General features: G+C 50.0%; 1 protein-coding gene across 1 annotated transcript in view; it reads left to right on the top strand.

Moving 5' to 3' along the window:
• The first annotated feature begins 1192 nt into the window (after nt 1–1192).
• Oys (lysophospholipid acyltransferase 6) overlaps nt 1193–15025 on the top strand; it is a 77721-nt gene continuing 63888 nt past the window's right edge. Inside the window, exon 1 of the mRNA XM_077704973.1 lies at nt 1193–1713. The gene's annotated coding sequence lies outside the window, so the exon portion shown is untranslated. The remainder of the gene's footprint in view (nt 1714–15025) is intronic.

Genomic DNA, 15025 nt, shown 5'->3' with positions numbered 1-15025 from the left:
GACATGCAAAGCTCGTTATCTACCTGGCTCAGTAGCCGACACACGGTGTAGGTGAGCACTAGTTTTGAGACTTTGATTCCCGACAGTTGTTTTCTTAGGCTATTGAGAAACAAAAACGCTGTGCCTACGAATTTTAGCTGATATTAGATTCGCGTGCGCTGCAAAACAGCCAAACGCCTCATGGCCCCAAGTGTAGCCTTTGAGGAAACAAGCAACCATAGCTTGTGCCATCATGAATAGCTCAAAATAAGAGCACAGCAAAGAACACTTGTTGTGAACAACAATTGGTAAATGGTAGGAAAACAGGTAAGCACCCCAACATAAGCTCCCGGGAAAAGGACATTCAATTTGAACACATAAGTCCAGATGTACTGTGGAGGCGAACAAACGAAAGACATTAAAACTGTATTCTGCAAACACATTGAGGTGGAAAAGAATAGAAAGGCGTATCGAAATTAGTTCGTGGCAATGCAAGTAGTGAGCTAGGATTGGTAACACATCGACAATGCCAAGAGATGCTGGCACTTGCTAGATTTGGGCTGTTCAGCATATCAAACGCGTTTGAATTTCAGTCTTGCCTTGTTAACGAACATACTTTAAAAGCTCTCGAGGCAGCCGTCTCGGGTAGGGGGGGGGGGGGGGGGGGGGGGGGGGGGGGGGGGGTGGGGTGGATTTCACAACGCCCACGAGGCGCCTGCCCATTGTTAAAGGGTATTAACTCTATGGTTCTAAGCGCTAAGAAACCAAATCCCAGAAGATCACAACTTTGCCGGCGGAGGTCCGTGATATTCGGCAGAGAACATGTCACGTTGATGAAAAACACACAGCTTGGATACACAGTGTCGAAACAAATAAGCCACGAGGATGCACAGCTGTACTACGAAAAAAGAAAACATATTTTTACACCGGTCTACCCGCATACCGGTCTAGCATTTTTCGCGTCAATGGTCGCAGCCATAATGCGGCGTGATCTTTACATCGATTGCGATTTTGATGACGGGTTCTTATATCACTCCCAAATAATAATGTATTATTACAGTACTAAAACAGGCATTTTAAGATAAGTATAATAAAAGTGGGTGACATTAGTAAACATTCAGAGTGAATACGCACATTCGTGCAGTCTTTGAAACCGAAACCGAAACTGTCTTGCGCCACTTCCTGCGCGAGTGGTGGAGCGCCGGATGCGCGGAAAGGGAGATTGGAGTCGGGAATGGCGTCGCCGAAGCGCGACGCGAAGGACAGCTGGGATCCAGCCTGCGCGCGAGCCGGCCGCTGTTGCGGGCCTCGGAGAGCAGAAGGTGACGAGACGGCAGCGGAACGACGACGTGGACGCGGGCGAGCAGACCCCCGACACAGCGCAGCAGCGGCCACCGGCGTTGGACACCGCTCGCTCGCCACGGCGGACACTGTTAGCTGCGGCGGAATCGACGGGGTGCGCTCCCTGCAGCCGCTGTCAACAACAGTGGCTGTGCGCCGGGGGGCTACGACCATGTGTTGCAGCCCGAGCCGACGGATCATCGCTGCGGCGCCCGTCGACGCGCCCGCCAGCGCGGCCCGAAGGGACCCTCGGGGGGCTATTTTTGAACACCGATTCCCCTGAACGCCGCCGGCTGCCGACCCGATGGATCTCAAGTCGGAGTCGGACTTTTACGTCGGGCTGTCGGGCCCCTCGCGCCCGTGGCTGCGTACTTCGGACTCAGTATTGACAAGGTACGCATTGCCCGTTTATACATCTCGCTTTTCGGTGTCATCGCCGAGCGATTGGCCCGGCCTGCATCCGCAGTCAACGGTGCGGAACATTGGTTACGCACGTCTATCCGTGCGCGCGCCTCGGAGAGTTGCGCGAGACTGGATGCTTACGGGTCGTCTGAAACGCGCCCTTGATCTCCGCTTTCGGGTACGTTTAACTCGCACATTCATATCTGCCTGTACACGTGTGTTGCGGAGTTTTGAGACAGTGCGTGCGCGAATTCGCGTAACCGCACCCATGTGAGCGCCACAAAAAACAAGTTGCGCCATGAAGCTGCCCCACGCCCACTGCGAATATTCGCCCCGAGCGCGAACACAGTCGGGCCCCTGGCGGCGGCGGGACGAACCGCTCCTAGTGTGGATGGGCGCGCTCGGCGTCGTCTGCTTTTTCACGTTGCGTGCGGCGCAAGACGCGAGCTGCACACGACAAAACAACCAATTATGTGTGCTCGTTTGGCAGTAAGCAATGACATAGTAACCTCTGCGTGCTCGTTTCCTCTAGAAACGAGGCAATAATCAGCGGCCGTTGCGGGTTAATGCGCTGGTTTAATTCCACGAAACATCTTGGCTCACCGCTTGAGTGTGAAACGTGTTATAATTTAAACATTGCTTCCACACATTGCACTTTTCTTATTGTTGAGTGCAGTCGTCTGCCGTTTCGAGAACGTCGAAGGGTGCTTTTGAAGGTGGCGTGGCGATTATTTAAAGGATAAAAGTTTAGTACGCGAAACGGGTAAGAAGCGACAAGACCTGTGCATACGCCGTGCAAATTCGCTGTGTCCTTATAGAACGAAGAAAGAAAACAAAAACATTTACACTGCCCACGACCCGTGCGCTATCGCCATACATTACCGGACACGTATTTTACACCCGCAAGCGTCTGTGTGATCGTGTCCTTCCCGTACCTTTTCTAAAATAAATACCATTTTTGTACAGTCGTTGGTTATACTCAGGAGGAGGAATAAGCATTTATTCAACTGTATCTATTTGCTAATTTTACGTATTATTTAAATACGTTTCTATGGATGCGCAAGAGTATTTAGGGGGAATGTTTCGGTAAATTAAGCAGTTGTGAGTTTGCGTCAGTCATGTGGCATTTTGTGTGTCATTTTCATATATATCGTTTTCAAATCCAACATGAATCACCTTGTCCAGAAACGTGTCTTACTCAGCATAACCAAATGCCTAATTTGGTCATGTCTTAATCTCTTAAGGTGGACCTAAGTTTAAAGAAAGAGAAGAAAACGCGTAATATATAATGCACGTTGTTGCCCACATCTGTGTGGAGTGTGTGCCATGACTCGCTGTTTTTTTTTTAATTTTTTCCCACAATGCTTGCTTTCAATACAATTTTGAAAAAGGCGTCCCACAATTCCTGGACAATCTCGGACCAAAGGGGGGTTAATCATTTTGGAAAATACGTGTACTGCTTTTTCACCGCTACAGAACACGACGCCTAGTGTAGTTTCGATTGTAAATAATACTGAGAACCATAGTTTGGCTTTTCGCGCGCGATACATGTGTTCTCTTCTCGCTGCTCTTGCAACGTTGGCAGGACACCCCCCCCCCCCTCCCCCTTCCCGAAAAAAAGGAAATGCGCAGAATTTCATTTTTTAACCAATCCTCAATAATTAAATGCCAAGACAAAGGCGATATTCAGTTTACAACACAAAATAGTTACCGGGAACCCGTTACGCTGATTTGCAACGAAAAATAAAAAGGAAATGTTTTACTACATCTGCAACAGCGCAACTTCATTTATTGCCGTCTTTATGGTTCGTAAGCGACCTTATACGTAAGAATGCAAACACATCTCGCTGTTGCAGGCACCTGTTAGATTTTAAAAGGAACGCAAATCGTCAACAGAGCAGCCGTCACAGAAAATTTGTGCTCACTGTGAGGTCCCAGAAGCTTGGTTTGCACACTGTAAACCTGCTTGTCACTTTGCGAAAACCTAGCTAAACATGAGATGTGGATTGTACTGCGTGCGTTGACAATTCAATTCGCAAGTTCACTTGCGACGAAAGCCGTAAATAAGTGATCCGAAACCGTTATTCATCAAACCTTCCTTCAGAGTCACTAAAATTTCATTTAAAAGACACGTTAGAGCGGTTACATTTATATTTCTGCGCTCATCAAAATTCAGTAATTTTATGTTGCCTTTTGAACACCCAAAAAATATCGTAAGCTCTTAGAAGGAATTTCGGGGCAGTTAAGTAGTGTTACCATTTCAGAGCATCCCACAAATGCAAGAATGCGTCATGCTACCAGTGAAAGCGATTGAGATTGCCGCTGTAATCTAAATTTCAGAGATCGAGGCTTCCTGATTTGTTTCTATTTATGCTTTCATTGAAGGCTCAAAGCCATAGTCTGGAAAGATCGAGCTTGCTACGAGCCACAGCGTACAAGTTCATTGTCACAATTACGGTCATTCTGAGATTCCCGATGAGTCGTCGCGTTTTTTGGCGTAATAATGAAAACTGACTGCCGCTTCCATGCTATACATTGAACGTTGAGTAACCGAACTACAACATACCACTCTTGTTTGCACCTGTCGTGCGCACATACGGCGAGAAAAAGGCACGAAGCGCGCCCACAGTGTGCATTCCTACGGGCCGCTCAGCGGAGCATCCACACTAGCAGCGCGACGCTGTCGCCACCTACATGTCGAGCTCGCGGCGAATACCCGCGACGTGCGCCCGCTTGCACCACCGTTACCCACGTGGTCGTGTGATTTCGTAACGTTTCCAAAGTTTCCTGGCATTTCGAACGCGGGCGCCTTAGTTTTTTGTCACTGAATTAACGTAGCCTAGTGGGTAACTTGATTTTCCGTGATCACAAAATATCGCAAGGGCAAACACTCGTCCGTACATGCTGCACAATTAGGTACCACTTTACCACTCAATCCCTGTTCTTGGTAACTGTTGCGGAAGCAGCCCATGTGCACGGGGCTCCAAGAGGTCACGAGTTCGATTTCTGGCAGAAGGCGCATATACGGTATGTCTTTACAAAAAAAAGAAAAGAAAAACGATATGCGGGCGTATCTGGTGAGCCGGGTATATAAGAATTTAACAATTGATTGAAAGGGTTCCTGTCTGTTGCCAGCAATTTCGGAACTCGAATGGCCTTCCTGGTACATAAAGTAATATACAGCTTTCATTCCGCATTCGTTCAGGAACCCCGGGTTAATTAATTTGCATAGCTGTCAGCGACCATATGCCTTATATTTCATGTGTAGCATCGGATTGTGTTGATAACGTTTTGTCGCGTTACAAATGCCGGTGCAAAATAAACGTTGACGTGGAGAGGATTTCGTGCGTCTCGTCATTGCTCAATTCCTCTCGCAGTATGTACATGTCACGGAAATAGGGTCACAGATGCGCATCTAAAAACTGTATGGTTCTATTCCACGGTATTTTCTGACTGGCATTTTTTTTTTACCTTGCAACAATTCATAAAAATATAAATAGCAAATTCATCTGAAACACGAAATCGATAGGATGGATAAACGTCGCCCCCCCCCCCCCCCCCCCCAAATCTCATCAGAGCTAGTATTTAGGTGTGTGTATACTGACTGGCCTGATGGGGCAGCGCCCCCTTCCGAAACTATGGGACTGCCGAGATTACGTAGAGTTCCGTTCTTGCATCTCTGTCGTTTTTTCTATGCGACCCACCCTTTCCGATAATCTTTAATTTCCTAGCGCTTGTCACCAAAGACCTGTTAAAGCTGCATTTTTTTTCCCCGTCGTGTAGCATAAATTAAAACCTCGTCAACGCACAGCGTAACGGCTGCAGACGTGTGGAGAATTTTCTATTCGTTCGTACGGCGATGCAGTTGGTTCGTGTAGTTCTCCGCGTGTGACACGTCGCTCGTGTCGGAAACGAAAAGAATCTTTCCTGTCTAGACGCGCTTGGAGACCATAATGCGTACGCAGCACGCGTGCGATAAGAAACCAACTAAATTTGCGACTTTGGTAGCTCCCCCCTCTTCAAAAAAAAGAAAAGGAGGAGAAGCCAGGAGGAAAGCGCGTGGTGGTCATGAATAATGCATGCAGCTTCGGATTCCTCTTCGCCAATTGTGTTCGACGCGCTAGCTACTGCGCGCAGCTGTTGTCCGACGGGAGATCCGTCGCGTACGCGTGCACCAAAACACAATAGGCGACCACGGATAGCCCGCCACGCCGAACCCCCCTTTCCGCGACGGTTCCTGCCGCCGTCCTTGGATCGGAGACGGACGCGGAACCTGGAGGCGTGTGGTGACGGCACGCGGCTATCACGAGGAAACGGGCGGTGTTCCGCTCTCGGGCAAGGCGGCGGCAGTCTCGCCAGCGACTACAGACAGCTGCTATGCAGCTACATCGCTGCCCTTTGGTATCTGTGTTCTCGACGCCAGCGTTTGAACTTTTTATGACATTTGGTCGTCGCGCTCGCCGGAGGTAATTACGAGTGTGTCGGGGAAAAATAAACGGCGAGTCGCCGGCTGGGTAGGTGATCGCGGCTGTATTGAGTTACCTTGCAACAAAAGCTCGATCGACCGTTTTATTGATGTTCCGAGGCCCGGAAAGGCAGTGAACTGGTGTACATCGAACCGCGAGTGTGCTCCAGTGCCGAAGCACGGAGGGGTGGAAAGTGGCCCTCCCCCATTGTCTGGGCCTAAGTCGGGGGTCAATGCATCTCCCGTCACACCAACCGAGTAAACCGCAGTGAGCCCAAAACTCGTTCTATTCTGTGCTCTGTTTGTCAGACAAATAAAGGAGAGAAACGGAGAGAGAGAGAGAGAGAGAGAGAGAGAGAGAGAGAGAGAGAGAGAGAGAGAGAGAGAGAGAGAGAGAGAGAGAGAGAGAGAGAGAGAGAGAGCTTGCCGACAAAAACCCTCAGTACTCCGTTATGTTTCCGTAAATTTATTTTCAACGAGGGGGACTTGTAGAATGATGACTTGGCAGCATGTCAGTGCACACGTCGTATGGTAACGGACAAAAGTAAATGAAAAGGAGTGCATGTACCTCCCGTTCACTGAGCGTGCGCTCCGCAGGAGTGCTTCGTTTTGCTTCGCCCCTCTTCTTTTCATTTTCTGCGCTGTTGGAACACTATATGACTCAATACCTACTCGCCCAACGTCGAACCGACGGTTATTTATAGTGGGAATTTCTCTGAAATATATCCACAGCGGGTGTTTCCAGATCTCTGTCCCCTCAATCTCGACTTTTTTTTTTCCGAGTAGGAGAAAAAAAAAAAAAACCCCGCAAATACGAAGCTTTCTATCACTGTCCAATTGTGCGCTCAACGCAGCTGCTGGCAAGCAATCTCGAGAGGTAGCATTGTGCTCGCCGCCTGGTTTTGTTTCAGAGCGCAAGCACTAGAAGGTTCGGCCATAACACGCCCGTACGAGTACACTGTAAAGCCCGTGCGCGCGCACTGAAGCCCCGGGCAGTGTTGCGTTATTGGACAACGCTTTAATTTCAATTTATTCAATTCAATTCAATTTGTTCAACAACAACAACAGTGAAGCACAATGCAGCGGCCCGTGGGCGAAAGGCGATACATCACAACGTCACACAGCTGCAGCAGCTGTGTGACGACGTGATCGCCTGACTGGGCCCGTAGGGCAGCTGGAGCTGCCCAACTGGAGCGAATTACCCAACCCTATCAGTGGAAGAGGAACGCCTTTGGCATCAGCTTCAAACTAAATCCCTCCCCTGTTTAGCCATACTTCATCACGTTCACCCCTCACTGTATCCCGCCATCACAGCGGTGAACATCAGCATATGTGGGCCTGCAAATCTGGCCCCTTCCCTCTCATCACCACCCTCGACCAGTTGGAAGCAGCGCTGGGTTGCTCAAACCTGGATCTCCAGAAGTCGCTCACGGGTCGGGCAGACACAGTCGCCGAAGGTCTACGGTCTTCGGCCACCATGGCTGCGCTAAGCCTTGGTTGCCGTTTTTCGCGCGTATAACCCGCCCCGGCATATTTTATTTCATTTTCATTTCATTTATTTAAACAAACCGTGTCTCGGGAGGAGAGGCAAAAGGCAGATTAACTCTGCCTGACGGCGGCCATCAACCCCGGACATGTAACATCGCAACATTAACCCGCAACATTAACATATAACCCGCACCCCCACTTTCCGTCGACAAATAAAAAAAAACTATATCCTCGCTTGTTTCCCCGCATATTTTATACATGAAAGGATGGACGAAAGCTACTACGCAAGCAACGTTACACATTTGTTTATGCGTAAGAACTTAACTAGCTGACTACGCAACTAGATAACGTGCCGCTTACATCTTGTGTCTGCAAAATAAGCACTGTCAGTGGAATAACAGTGGCTTAATTAGTCGCCATTACTGCTGTAGGGGCATCACGGCACAACGCGCATTGCGGTGAAGCTGCACCAAAGGAAGTACCTCGCATATAATCCGCACCTCTACTTCACCCCTGAAATTTCGCATTTTTGGTGCGGGTTATACGCGCAAAAATACGGTAAATAAAGTTATATATATATAAGTCGCTCACGGTCGGGCAGACACAGTCGGTAAATAAAGTTATATTTATATATATATATATGTATATATATATATATATATATATATATATATATATATATATATATATGTGTATATATATATATATATATATATATATATATATATGGTGCACCATATGGTTCACCATATATATGGTGCACCACATATATATATATGGTGCACTCCCGGGCGGGAGTGCACCAGGCCCCTCGGCGTCCTAGACCCATACATGTTCTGGTTAACTTTACCAGGGAAAGAATAATGCCTCCATCTAACGACGACGTACTACGTGTTTGTCGTCGCTGCGACTTCCATGCGGCCGCCCGGCGGCGTTCGCCCCCCCCCCCTTTTTTTTTTCAGTTGCAACTTCGCACGTGGGACGCGCAAGAAGCCGCTAATAATCTCAACCGTCTCATTTAGTTAAGTTCAAAAAGAAACGTCCGGTGCGCAGTGCGAAAGAGGCGCGGAACGCGTTGAAATCCGTGTTAAGGAACAGGATGCAAAGTTGGGCAACTTGGTACATCGCCACGGTAAAAAAGGAAAAAAAGCGCGGTTCGACGAAATACACAAGGAATTCCCATGTGTATTTAGTCGTGCCGCGCTGTTCTTTCCCCATGTCTGTGTGAGCGGTCGCTCCAGAGGGGTAAATGGGGTCTTGTTGCGGAGGTATTGACTATAAAACGCCCTGGGGCCACCATACTTTGAGATCAGGGGCGGTATTCTCGTAATTGTCGGTTTTGCGTCCGTTTTATTGTTGGTTGAGTTTTGCGCAGCTGTTCTTGTAAACACATTTTAAACGACTAAACCTATTTTAAACTATCTTTCATGTGTTTATTGCTCCGCCAGCGAACCAACAACAATGCGACGAAAAATCGTCTGCTCCAAATCGTCTGCTCTGAGAAGCCGCGGCTCATAGCTCCGCCGTGCTGGCATGGCGTCACATCCGGGTGTTCGCTTTTAGCCAACGAGGGCTTGCTCAAAACGGACACTTTTGAAACGGACTCAAAACGGACAGAACACGAGAATACCGCCCCTGATTTCCTATTTTCAGCAATGCATCCCTGTGAGGTAGCGAAGTCGGCTTTAAGGGGGCTCATTGTACAGCGTTGTAGGGTATCGGGATACATGGAGTCTTCTTATGTGTTGGTATACGTGAGAAGAGAACGGTAGGTATTGAGCGACATATGTTTGGGCCTTCTTGGACAAACGTCTTCCCAGCAGTGCTGAAGTGTCTAGCACTGAAGCCGACTTTAGTGGCCGCTTAGCCGACAGTGCCCACTCGGGAGTGCCTGCATTGTCCTGTCCTCATTGTCGAAAAATCGCTCTGCAGCGGCTATAGACGCACGCTTTGTACAGGTGCCGTCATTAGTAATTGGAGCAAGGGAGCGGTGGCCGAACCGTATGGGAGCGCCGTGTAGCTGCACCGGCGGTAAATGAAAGGGCGAGGACACGCTTGCGCGCCTGCCGACGGCGATAGCCCATCTACATCTCTCAAACCAGTTTTTTAACCTGGCTTCACGCATTGTACGCGGCATACTGATCTCGGCGACGGCGCTTATTCCATAGGCGCGTCTGCAGCGTCTCTGGCACACGTCCAGTAAATTTGAGCTGCAGGTGACGCGGCGCGCTGTCACGCTAATTTGCAGAAAGTTTTAAGAGCGAATGCTCTTTATAAGCGACCCCAAACCATCCACCGCCGGCGGCGGCGGCGTTGGCGTCCGCAGTGCTGTTTAAAGAAAAAACAGCATCCGGCGCCAGGTTTCGATCCGAGGACTTTGCGGGCCGCAGCGCGACGCGCTACCGACCAAGCCACAGACGCGACGGTGATATCAGTGTTAGACGCGCCTTATATCTTTAACGCATTCAAACTACGTCGTCAGCGGCGTGCGTTGGCGACTCAGCGGCGTTATAGCGGCTTGATAACTGCGTGGTGTACACGTGATACTACAAACCCGATGGAAGAGATGGAAGAGAAGGCGGCGAGGGGGTGGGCTGCGGGGGCCGAGCGCAAGCGCCGCAAGCGGGCCGACAACCGTGCATTCGCACTTTCACATTCTCCCCCTCGGGGAAATGCGGGGGAATTTTTTCATTCCAATATTTTAGGTGCGTACGCTATCAGAGCCATCGCCGGGACCACTCTCTGCGAACAATGCGTGAAGCCAGGTTAAAAAAATTACACCATCCTCCCACGTGGGAACCCTGAGGGGATGCAAAGCCGTGGGGTAGTAGCGTGTTAATTGGTTGTTAGAGTAAAGACACGTGTAGTAGCGTATTAAATGTCTTCTTTATTTATCGAGTAGTGGGGAACGTTTTGCGGCTTTTCGTTCTCGAAGCGAGGAATCCGCTGTTCGACGCTGGCGTTTCGAAGCGTTGTCACGTTGCCGAACGCCATCTGGATCAGCTACTCGCCGCTGGCGTTTCAAAGCGGCTTCTCGTTCTCGAAGGGGGGAATCCGCTGCTCGACGCTGCCGTTTACGTTCAGTGTCGCCAGCTCTCCTCTGTGCAGCCTTGTCTTCGGAGGTACGAAACGAGCCGAGCGGCGAGGAGGAGAGCGGCGTTATCGCAGCTGGTTAGGGCTAGTTATTTAGTGACGCTAGTTAGGGCTCCATGGAGCGACAGTATTGCCGGTGTCTTCCTGAGCTGGCACGAGACGAGCCGAGCGGCGTTATCACAGCTGGCGTGGAGAGGGGGCCGTGGAGGAGAGGTGCGGACGCCGGACGACGGAGGGTCGACTAAAAGAGATGCTTTGCATCCAGAAAGTGGTTTTAGAGGTGTAGATGGGGTATCGCCGTCGGCACCCTTACAAAAATGCTTCTTTAGGCGCGCATGCGTGTTGTCGCCCTTTTATTTACCGCCGGCGCAGCTACACGGCTCTCCGATACGGTTCGGGTACAGCTCCCGTGCTCCAATTACTCATGACGGCACCTGTACTTTTCCTCCAGCACACTAAGCATACAGGGTGCTGAAATTCAGCTCCGGCCATTTGGTTGTGCAGAATGAGAGGCTGCATTTTATGGGAGATATAGGCTGGAGTCGCCGAGTAGGTAAATTGAGATGGCGCGCATGGCATCACCTCGATTCAAAGGGGAGGCTGTTGCTTATCATCAACATCATGAATCGACGTTGCAGTACGTACTGGAGTTGGCACAAGGTTAATTAGGCGTGGCTGCACATGCACTTGTCGTTGGCGCCTATAAAATGTCGCCGACGAGAAAACGCGCCCTACGGCCTGGCTACATTTCAGCGAGGTCAGCGTAGAAATGTCGCGATTCCCTGTTTGGCATCTCGTGTAGACAGTGTAAGCGTCGTCGACTCCGTCAAAGAAAACACTGAGGTGGAATATTTTTTTTAGACCGACTGTCCATTTCATGCGTCCATATACATTTTTGTTTAAATCCCGAAGGTAATATCCAGCCATGGCTTTGTATTTGTGAGGCTATACGTATGTGGCAACGACAGTGATTCTCACACGAAAGTGTTTTATGCCCGGGTACACAAAGATCTCAGTGACGTCATATCCGTCACGGAAGTGACGCCAGTACAACGACGCAAGCGGCCTGTAAAGGGTGCACCCCTGCACACAGGTCTTCTTGCGGGGAAGCCACCTTTAGTACTAAAGAGTACGTTATACTTGGGGTTGTTCGTTTTGGGGTTTTATATTTTAAGAGTAAAGTGTTTCATGCCCGGGCGCACCAGGATTTCACTGACGTCATAACCGTCACGGAAATGACGCCAGTACACCTTTGCCGAAGCGACCCGCCAGGAGGACGTCGCTCGCCAAGCATACCCACAAGATAGCCGGCGACCCGCAAATCATGCTCAGCTGCAGGTTTCGCTGCACATTTCACGTTCGTGCTTTACCGATTCCTATGACAGAGGAATCAACCCCACTTTTTTTTCAAGAGCTTTCGTTGTCATGGTTTGCTATAGAGAGTACTTTTGTCTCGGCGTGTGTGTCAGGCCTGATGCTAAGGTGTGAAGAGCGATTTGCCAGTTTAAGATGTTCTGGGCATCAAACACAGCCTCACCCCCCCCCCCCTCCCTCCTGCAACTTCTTAGGCCGGAATAACCGCTCAGCCACGAGTGTTGATTTATAACAATTTCCAACTGCGAGGTTTATATTCAAGTTTCGTGGCCTGTTTTAAGCGGGTGGCGAGAAGAATTCGTATTGGCGTGTTTACCTTTCGCCACAACGGGGAATAGCAACGACGAAAATAACACGATGTGTTGCTGCAACTCCGCCCCCATGTCCGCACGCACATGACAAGGGGACGAAAATGGCAGCGCCAGCGCAGTGTATTCATGGAGGGTCACCTTCCCCGCAGGCCAGCACTCATACGCAGACGAGGCACACGATGGCCCACCCCGGGTTTTGTTTTTTAAAAGCGGAAACTTTAGGATGAATTCAGCTTGAAACATTGTATTTAACAGTCCCCTGCGACTCTTTCTTCAACCTGTTTTTTCTTTCTTTTTTTTTCTTCAAATGTTGAAATGCTTTTGGAACTTAGTTAATGCAGGTACCTGAATCGGGCGTGCACAAAGCACACAGGCCAAATATCAGCGTTGTGCGTTGGAAATGAGGTAAAAATTGGAGCCGCTCCACTCAATGTGAAAGCTGTCGGAAGTGCAGATCGGTGATTCGCCATAATGGGCTGCAGCGCCGTTATCGGCTCATTGCTACTGCCCGTCACGCTATTCGCCGCCTGTCTCACTCCTCTCTTGACAAATTGAACAGAGTTTTGTCCAACGCATTTCAAATTTCCCGCCTTCGCAGTGCTCTGATCGGGCGCCCCGTATACGTGCCTGAAACTGCGCCAGCGGCAGTTCTGTTCTTTTAAATGCATAGCATTTTAGTAACTCACAATGTCACGCGGCGTTCGGCCTAGTCCGCAGCCAGGCCACTACACTATAAAAGAAACAACAGTTTCCGGCGCCCGGATTCGAACCCATGACGGCGCGGGCGGAACGGCAAGTGCCGGGCGCACTACCGATTGAGCCACGCAACCAACACGGATTTCGATGCACCGATAGCGCCTTATATCCTTCACTCATTTATGGTTTGTTTCGAAAGCGCCATAAGTTGTCACGCGCCTCCGCAAGATGGCGACACAGGTTCCGCGATCGAGACTATGATCGAGAGACCCGCCATAAGTTGTCACGCGCCTCCGCAAGATGGCGACACAGGTCCCGCGATCGAGACTATGATCGAGAGACCAGCAGCGCTGGTCGCGTCTCGTGCTGCCGGGACGCCCCGCTGTAGCCCACCGCAAATTTGATGACGTGCAGCGTGTAACAAGAAAACCAACAACCAATACGTAATCCATACGACTTGCCGGCGCACCCCCTCGGAAATGCTGTGCATTTGATCGTGCCCCTCGCGAGGGGGATGTATTTGGGTCTTCTCCCTTGCCTGCCCTCCCCGCGCTGCCCTCTGCCTCTGTTTGCTTGGGTCGCCGCGCGCCCCCTCCCTCCCCCCCTTTGGCGCCCAACCAGGAAGGAAGGCGGCAGTCCCGGACGACCGAGCGACAACGTAGTTTGTGCTTGCTTTTCCTCCCGCACGTGTCGGCGGTGCACTGCCACTTTTTTTTTTTTTTTTCGCTTAGCATCGTAAAAACCAACCCAACGAGCGTTCCCTAACTACAGATATTTTGCCTCAAATGTATACCTGCAGTTTTCTTTGCGCTAAACAACGGGGAGATGTATGACAAGCGCCAGCGGTTCACGAGTTTCGAACACTTATGGCTCTAAACCGCTTGGCTTTCGAAGCCTCTGTGGGACGCCGCTACGACGGTACGTCGTGGGTCTCTTTCTACCTGGGTCCAGCGAGCGAGCTACGATGACAAGGCAAGCCCCTGAAGTGCTCTGCACTTAAAATAAGCTCGCTCAAGCGCCTGTTCCCCTCTCTTTCCCGCTGTGGGAATCGTTTGCGGGCTTGACTGAGCCCTCAGAAGCCATATCGCGGAATTGGCCGACTTCCCTTCGATTGCAGAGCTGTGCATTACAGAAAATCGCTACAAAAGCGAAGCATAGGCCAGAAGAGGTGTACCTGCTGCAATGAGCAAATCGCGCAGTGCCACACAGTGCCGCCCATAACTACAGCCTTCCAGGTGCTTCCATAGGTGCATACGAAGGGAAGAGTGGGAGAGTACCACCGCAATCGCGTACCCGCGGGTCCATAGCTGTCGTTGTGAATCTTATCATCTTGCGGTGTTTGTGTGCGAGTTTTTCCCCCTTGTTTCCGGCGCGGCGCGACCGCACGATGAGTTTTTGGCTGGATAGATTACGAGTTAGATAACGTTAGATAAAGCTAGATAACTGTGTCCTCTAAACAATGGCGAAATTATGTCCTCTAGCGCTGTGTTGTTATGTGCTCCCTAAGAATGTACCACATGCATGCTTAGTATTGTAGTCACGATCTGAAGTGTATGGCCCTGAAATTTTAGCCTTGTATGTTCTGTTACAATTGATCTTTTTCTCTCTTACCTTTTAATGAGTGCAATCTTGTATTTTATATCAGTTATCTGCCCCCCCTACTATAATGCTCAACGGGCGATGTAGGTATGTAAATAAATAAATAAAAAAGCGCGAGGTAGAACAGCCTGCGTGTCTATTCATTTGTCGCAGAAGTAGTTGTGGTTCGAGTGAAAGGAAAAGGAAAGTTAGTGCACTGCGGCTATTTCTGAGCTCGGCAGGCAGTTGACCAGCATGCAACCTAGCGCGGAGGAGGATAGAACAACGGAGAGTGTTA

The sequence above is a fragment of the Haemaphysalis longicornis genome, unplaced genomic scaffold, assembly GCF_048455015.1.
Source record: "Haemaphysalis longicornis isolate Haplotype H1 unplaced genomic scaffold, Haemaphysalis longicornis Haplotype H1 scaffold_3, whole genome shotgun sequence".
Classification (NCBI taxonomy): Eukaryota; Metazoa; Arthropoda; class Arachnida; order Ixodida; family Ixodidae; genus Haemaphysalis; species Haemaphysalis longicornis.
Note: the sequence above shows the minus strand (reverse complement) of the source record. Positions and strands in the feature narration are given on the sequence as shown.